This window comes from Rattus rattus, chromosome X (assembly GCF_011064425.1).
Source record: "Rattus rattus isolate New Zealand chromosome X, Rrattus_CSIRO_v1, whole genome shotgun sequence".
NCBI classification, from domain to species: Eukaryota; Metazoa; Chordata; class Mammalia; order Rodentia; family Muridae; genus Rattus; species Rattus rattus.
In genome coordinates this window covers 96,684,828-96,693,212 of record NC_046172.1, presented here as the reverse complement: position 1 = coordinate 96,693,212, position 8,385 = coordinate 96,684,828, and the positions used below count along the sequence as shown (strand labels likewise).

At 39.1% G+C, this 8,385-nt stretch overlaps 1 pseudogene; it reads right to left on the bottom strand.

Moving 5' to 3' along the window:
- Nucleotides 1-4,767: 4,767 nt before the first annotated feature.
- On the bottom strand, nt 4,768-5,690 carry LOC116888095 (annotated as a pseudogene).
- Nucleotides 5,691-8,385: the final 2,695 nt, after the last annotated feature.

Genomic DNA, 8,385 nt, shown 5'->3' with positions numbered 1-8,385 from the left:
CGGAGTTATTTATTTAACTTTAAAGTCCCTCCATCATCAAGGATAAATGTGATTTTGAATCTAGATCTTGCTCTTTGGGTGTGTTTGGATATTCCGTGTTTGCTTTGGTGGGAGAATTGGGCTCCGATGATGCCATGTAGTCTTGGTTTCTGTTGCTTGTGTTCCTGTGCTTGCTTCTTATAATCAGGTTGTCTCTGGTGTTACCTTGTTTTGCTATTTCTGACAATGGCTTGACCGTCCTATAAGCCTGTGAGTCAGGAGTGCTGTAGACCTGTTTTCCTGTTTTCTTTCAGCCAGTTATAGGAACAGAGTGTTCTGATCTCAGGCCTGTAGTTGTTCCTGTCCACTGGTTTTCAGCTGTCCCTCTTGGTAGGAACCAGAAGGGCCTGCCCCTCCTTCTCCTGGGTCCCTGTGTGCAGGTGGCCCAGATGGAGCTAGGCATTTTCCTCTAGAGTCAGAAATGTGGGCAGAGAGTAACCTCCTCTGGTTTCCCAGGCATGTCTGCCCCTCTGAAGGTCTAGCTCTCCCTCCCAGGGGATTTGGGTGCAGGGAGCTGTTTGACCAGGTCCTTTCAGATCCAGGCACAGTGAGATTCATCTTTTCTTATTAGATCTTTAAGAGTTCCATATAACTTGTTTAATCATATTTACTCCCTCTACTTTACATCCCTTCCCAGCAGACACAACATTTTACATGTAAGATCACATCATCTGTGAGCAGATACAATTTCATCTCTTCCTTTCCACTGGGGATGTCGTCTGCCTCTCTTTCTGCCCTCATTTCTCTGGGCAGCATTCCTAATATTGTGTCAAAGCAGAGATGATGATGAAACTTGTCATTTTCTTTCTTGTTTCTGACTTTAGAGTAAACGCTTTCAGCTTCTCACCATGCAATATGGTGTAAGCTATGAGCTGGTCATGTGAGATTTTTATTATATTCTTAAGGTCCTACTTTGTTGAGTGTTGAAAATTGAAAATTGGTTGAACTTTGTAAAATGCTTCTGGACTAATTGACAGGATGCTTTTTTTTTCTTCATGATGTTTCTGTTCTTTGTCTTATCAATATGGTATGTTACATAAGAGTTTTTCTTTTTAAGACATTTCATTGTCTTAAAGATGAATGCCACTTGGTCATGATTTAAAATATTGATGCAAACACAGCTTTCACTTTAAAGGGAATAAGAAACTTTATTCTGAGTCCAATATAAATTACTGTGCTCAAAAAACATTGAATTAGATTACCCGGAATAACAAGGTCTACTGTGAAAGTGGTTAAAGGAACTTTTTATAGTCATAGGGCAATAGGAAGTTGAAAATCAAGGCATTCTCAAAAAACATTGATTGAATATCAGGCAGTTGAGTTCCAGAAGGTTGGTGGAAACTCTGAAAGGTTTTAGATGTCATTTGATGCCTTTCTTGGTTTAGGAGTTGATGGAAGCCAGTACTCTGTTAACACCTTCCCAATGCTTCATCTGATAGATGAAAGGATATTACTTAGCTACAGGGGTAGGAAATGCATGGCCATTGAGGGGATTAATAATAGCCAGAGATAGTTTTGCATATATATTTGCAACATTTTACCTTGCTACAATCACACATTTCTAATCAATTAGTCTTATAGAATTTATTAAAGTCATTTGTGTGACTTTTTTCTGGGAACTTCAGTTCACCACTATCTTGTTAACACACTATTAAATTTGCTGTACTGTATTGTGTTGAGGATTTTCTCATAAATATTCATCACAGATGTGGTTCTGCAGTTTTCAGGTAGCATTTTTGTCTGGCTTTTGTATCAAGATAATACTGGCCTGACAAAATGATCCTGGAAATTTTTGGAACTATTATAACCAGCATTTTTAAATAAAGAAAAAGAATATAATAAAATATGTAAAAGTACATTGCACACATAATAATTTTGTGAAGCTTTTCTTTCCATTGTAAAAACATGGATATATGCAGGTGTTTGTGTGTATGTGTTGGGTAATATGTGTAAAGAATTTTGATATGAAAAATTATAGTTTTAAAAGGAGAGTTTGGGGCTAGAAATGAAGCTCAGTTGGGAGAGCATCTGCCAGGTTTGATCCCAAGCACTCTATAAAGTAAGTGCAGAGTTATATACTGTGTAATTCTAGCATTTGGGAGGTAGAGTTAAGAGAATCAGAAGTTTAAGGTCATCCTTGGCTACATAAGAAGTTCAAGACCAGCCTGATCTACAGGATACCATCTCAATAAATGAATGTATAAAAAGGTTAAAGTTTTGCTGGTATATGCTCATCATGACTGAACTATATCATGACTGAACTATTTGTATTATAAAACCTTGTTCTAGAAATAGGTACCTGATGCCATTCTATACATTTGCAACATGAAGAGATGTCTAATAATTGAATAAGTTATCTATGTATGTTTTAAAATACTATAAATCTTGTCTGGAGAGATAGTTCAGGGGTCCGGAGCAGGAGTTGCTCTTATAAAAGAACTGGAGATTCAGTACCCTCTTCTGGCCTCTGTGGGCACCAGACATGCATGTGGTATATAGACATGCATGCCAGCAAAATACCTGTATGCATAAAATAAATACATCTAAAATAAGATTATAAAGCAAGTCAACCTGCTTGGAGACCATAGATCTCCTGTACAAAGATTCTATTTAAACGGAAGCTAAGTCAAAACCATTTACCTGAGGAGTTGTTGTATTCAAGATGGTAATGAAACAATTACGAAGCGCCTAAAGCAATCCTTTACTTGAAATGTATTTTCAATCTTTTCAGCAGTCCAACCAGATTTGACGTTTAGCCACTGTATGCCCAGTGTCTACAACAGTCCTTGTCATAGATGATCAATCAAATATTTCTGAATGCCTTAAGTAAGTTTTAATAAGACCATTCAATACAAAATTTAAATAACAGCAGAAGTGCTGTCAGAAAATAAATCATAAAGAATTGAAACATGGGCAGTATTAGTAAAAATGTAGTTTGCCAGGTTTTCTCCATTTTAACATTTGCATTTGTACTTTTCTCTTTTTTTTCCAGTCTGTTCATTAATTTAGAACAATCAACTTAATAATATGTGTTATCTTAATAATAAGATGAATAAATAGGCAGAGTTTCTAAGCTGAAAGGTACATGCATGGTTACTTTTTATGATCTCTGATTCTATAAAGAAATTAAGTCCTAGAGGGATGCCCAAGTTTCATGAACATAGGGAGCTTACATAGCTTCATATAACCCAGTTCTACTACTCCAAAAGTAGTTGAAATGGCACAAGGACTATAAAGTCATCATCGACTACCTTGAATTGAAGAGCATTTTGTAGGGCTGGCAATGATGCTTAGTGAGTAAAGTCACTTGCTTCTGATCTGTGACCTGACTTTGAAGAGGTAGAAGAGCTTGTGACTCTAATCAGAGATGTATTGTAATGCACCAATTTACTACAGAATGCTTCCTGGGGAAGCACAGGTATGCCTCAATTTAAAACAAGAAGCAAGAAAAATGGCGGATATTTAAGAAATGAGCACCTGCTGGCTTCTTCTTGGGGTTTTAGAAAAGCTCCTCAAAAAAATTATGACGTCAGACTGCAGAAATAGAAAAATATATGCATGGGTGCTGAGAGAATTGCTTCAGCCTTTTTCCTGAAAATTAACGTTACTAAGATTCCTGTAATGTTTAGCCTTAAGGGACTGAAAAGCTGTAGTTTCTGTATTTTGATGGAAAGCCAAACACTGATGTTCTGCTCCACAAATTCTCTCAGCAAATTAATATTGTTTCTTCTGACATTCATACATGTTCCATAGAATACATGAATACACACACACTAAATAAATGAATGAATGAATAAATAAATAAATAGGATAAATAATTGTAATGAAAACTCACCAAACTTTGCAAACCCTTATTGCCTTAATGCTGTGGTCCTCAACCTTCCTAATGCTACAACCATTTAATTTAGTTCTTTATGTTGTGATGACCTCAAGCATAAGATAAAATAAATTCCTTTCATTGCTACTTCACAACCACAATTTTGAATCATAATGAGTTAGGAATCAAGAAAATAGGGTTGGAGAGATGGCTCAGTGGTTAAGAGCACTGACTGCTCTTCCAGAGGTCCTGAGTTCAAATCCCAGCATCCACATGGTGACTCACAACCATCTGTAATGGGATCTGACGCCCTCTTCTGCTGGGTCTGAAGACAGCTACAGTGTACTTATACATAATAAATAAATAAATCTTTTTAAAAATGAGGTATGAATCATAATGTAAATATCTTTGCTTTCTGATGGTCTTAGGCAACCCTAGGTGAGAGGGTCATTTGACCCCAAAGGGTCACGACCCACAGGTTGAGAGCCATTGCTCTAATGTTTCAGCATCTGTAATGTGTGTCCTTAAGTGCATATTAACTGCTTCTCTAATAATCCCTATGCTCTTTTCAGGGATGTGGCCTTAAAACTTTTTCACTTCCATTTGCATAGCATATAAATAAAGGTGCCATTTCATCCATTTAGCAGTGAAAGAACTGACAACTCAATGAAAAAGACTCGTGAGAGAGCAGGAAGTCATTGAAGAGGAAAGGGCAGAAGTCATAGGATTCATCTGGAAATTCTGAACAAATAGCAAATGCAATGAATCACATATCACCAGAAAGTGCCATTAAAGTAAAGCGAAGATAATATTTTTTGAAGAATTGCATTCTTTTTTTAAAAAAGAAGTTAACCTTTATTTTCACCTTTCTCAAATTAAGCTGGCTGAATCGGTTGCTTTGGAGAGATTAGTCAAAGAGACATACTCTCATCTGATTCATCCAACTCTTCCTTAACGTCAGCCTTGGCTGGGGCAGAGGAAGCAGGAGCAGCAGTGGTGGTGGCAGCCACAGATACAGATGGATCATCCAAGGGCTTGACCTTTTCAGCAAGTGGAGATGTGTACTCAGTCTCTACAGTCAAAGCCAGGACCCACTTGGATCCATTGATAATGGAGTGCGGCACCGAGGCAACAGTCGGATACCCAGTCTGCAGAGAGACACTGGCCACACTGTGGATCCTCTCTAGGAAGCAAGAATACTGGGTCTGCTCTGTGATGTCCAGCACTTCAAGGTTATAAATGCTGCCATTGTCAAACACCTGCTGGATGATCAGCCCAAAGGAGAAGGCGGAGATTGATAGTCAGCATATACAGCAATGTGGCTTCGCTGGCTCCTACTTGGTTTCCAATTTTTATCAGTTGCACATCACTCAAAATTTCAATGGTACCTTCGGCGACTTTAGTAATGTTGCCTAAAGCTTAGAAGAAAGAGGTCTTCTCAGGCCCCAGGGCAGTGTTTTGAGTTGGCGCAGTGACCTCACATGGGGCAAGGGCACCAGCTCGAGCAGTAGCTGGCACCTTATTGGCCAGCAGCATGTCTCTAATCTCATGAGGTCCTCCTTGGTGAACACGACGCCCACATTCTCCAGGATGTGAGGCAGCAGGTCCTCCAGAACTGGGTTGTTCTCCAGGTGCCCCCTGAAGGCCTTACACATCATGGTGTTCTTGCCCATCAGCACCACAGCCTTCCCTCGGAGGGGCATGCAGATCTGCTGCGTCTGCTTGGAGCCTACATAGTCCACTCCCACAGTGAAGCATTTTGGGTCATCATCCAAAAATTGAATGATCTTAGGAAGTAGTTGGACTTCCGGCTTGCCCTATCTTCCCTGGGCATCACAGCGGTGCATCAGGGATTGGCATACAGGGTTTAAAGTTGACGTCACTCTGATGAGGACGTCTGGCAAGAGAAGAATGGCATTCTTGCTGAGGTAGTTTTTTTGAAATGTCTGGTATTCTCAAGAAACTCCTAGGGATATGGTAGACCAACACTTATGTTTCTATATAATTCATGATCAGGTGAAAAATGCTCTGAGCTGACTAAAGAAAGGCTAAACTACTACGAGTTCAATGACTTTCCTTTCTGTTTCTGTAAGCATCCCAAGATTTTAAAAAGAGAATTCTGGGAAGATGGCTCAGTGTGTAAAGTACTTGCTGAACAAGTGTGAGGACCTGAGTTCGGATCTCCAGTAACCATATCAAAAACTAGACATGGTAGCCATTCTAGTCATGAGGATGTGGAGACAGAAGGAATCCCAGAGACTTTCTGGCCAACCTATCTAGATAAATCAGTGAGTTCTGGGTTTAATAAGAAAAAACTGTCTTAACAGACAGTGGTGAGACATACCTTCAATTTCAGCATTGGGGATTTCTGCAAGTTTGAGGCCAGACTGGTCTACAAAGTGAGTTCCAGAACAGCCAGAGTTAAACAGAAAAACCCTCTCTTGAAAAACCAAAAAGGAAAAAGAAAAATTGCGTCAAAAAATAAGCAGTGGGCAAGAAGACAGCTAAAGTTGACCTTGGCCCTCATATGTGTAAGTATACAGGTCTATGGACATGTTCCTATATGTTAGAAATTTTACATTCTTCTGCTTTTTAAAATATATCATAGACGGTAGACCTTTTCTCAAACAGATTAGACAGATAGGGGCAGACAGGTAGACAGACAAACAGACTAAGCAGCCCATTCTAGCTAACTTGGCAATCAAACTTAGTTTAATGAGGAGTATGAGGTAATTCTCAGAAACCGCTGGACGACATGAAGGAAGGAACTGCAACCAAATTATTAGAATGTTTCCCAAGCCTTCAACTCTAGCTTGTTGGAGAAACTGCTTTTGATTCCGGCTGCCAGAAGGAGGCTGCTGCTTCCCTAATTTTGACTTAGCTGTCTTCATAATTGGAAACAACTTTGCTGGTCTATTTGTGAGTCCCTTCCTCTTTCCAAATCACACACCAGCAAAGCCTTAGGTTCAAGGAAGAAAAAAAAAGAACTTAGCAGAAATTATGTTGGCTGGGTATTTAAAAAAAACAATACTCTACAGTTCTGTCATATCTACTTTTTGCCTTCCTGTCTAAGAAGGAGTGTTTCTACCCCTTTTTAAAGTGAATATTTTATACTTTGTGGTGGATAATTTGCTTAAATTTAATTTTTAAAATAAATACATAAAATATAAATTGTAGACATTTAATGAGCGTACCATGTGATATTTCAGTGTGTGTATATGTCTGCCTGCCTGTCTGTCTGTCTGTGTATTGTATAATTTTAGAATCAGGTCTTCTCAAACCTCTCAGTGTATGATTCCATCAACTGTTAAATTTTTGCTTTGTTTTATTGAAACAGAGTCTTATATAGTTCATGCTGGCCTTGAATTCTCTTTGTAACCTTTAAAACAACCTTGAACTTCTGATCCTCCTTTTTCCACCTCTCAAGTGCTAGGATTACAGGTATATGCCACCACGAAACCCTTATGCAGTACTAGGTATCCATGCCAGGGCTTCTTGAACGAGAAAGGATCACTCTATCAACTGAGCTGTATCCCCAGCTGCGCCCAGCAGCTCTTCCTTGCTCTATGGTCTCAATTTCTCCTACCCACTTTCCAGAGGGATTGGTTACTTTACTCATTGCTGTAACATAACACTTGACAAAAGCAACTTGGGAAGGAAGGTTTTCTTTTGGCTCATAGCTCATGAGTACGTCCATCATGGTGGATTAGTCATGAGGCTTAAGACAGATGGTCATGTCTTCAGTCAGAAAGCAGAGGAAAAACTCTGCTGCTCATCTAATTTCTGTGGCAGCCCATGAAATGATACTCAAATGATCCCTTCAAGAAAGATCTAGACCACCACATTAATTAAGCCAGCTAAGCATCTGAGTCCTAAGAAAAAGAGGATGAGTCCTATTTTGCCTGCTTTTGGGACCCTTGTCCTCCTACTGGGTTGCCTTGTCCAGCCTTAATATGAGAGAGGTGCCAAATCTTATTGCACCTTGATATGTCATTTTTAATTAATATCCCTGGGAGGCCTGTCCTTTTCTGAAGGAGGAGGAAATGGAGGAGATGGCAGAGGTAGGGGGCAGTGGTAACGAGGGGAAACTGGCTGGGATATAATATATAAGAGAATAAATTAATTTTTTAAAAGAGTATGAGTCCTTTAATTTTAGCTGGTGACCAAGAGCAAGTGAATGCCTAGAGTCTTTGTTAAAAGCCCAAGGATACAGCATTTTTAAAAAGCAAAATCCCACAATTACACCAATGTTAGATAAGTCAGAATAACCTTGCCACCTGTGTTTAGGCAGGACAAAGTAGTTATTTCAGAAACAGCATGACAATTTTGATTCATAGCATTTTCAGTTATTTTAGTTTATATTTAGTTTGTATAAATATTCATTATATGGGTTAATTCATTTGAACCATGATCAGGATCATTGAAATCCCAGGCAAACAAACGTGGCTGTTGTGGGATAGAGGGCTAAGAAGTATCTAAGCAGCCATGAACTGGAGTCAGGCCAAGATGGTGTTACCTTAGTTACTTCA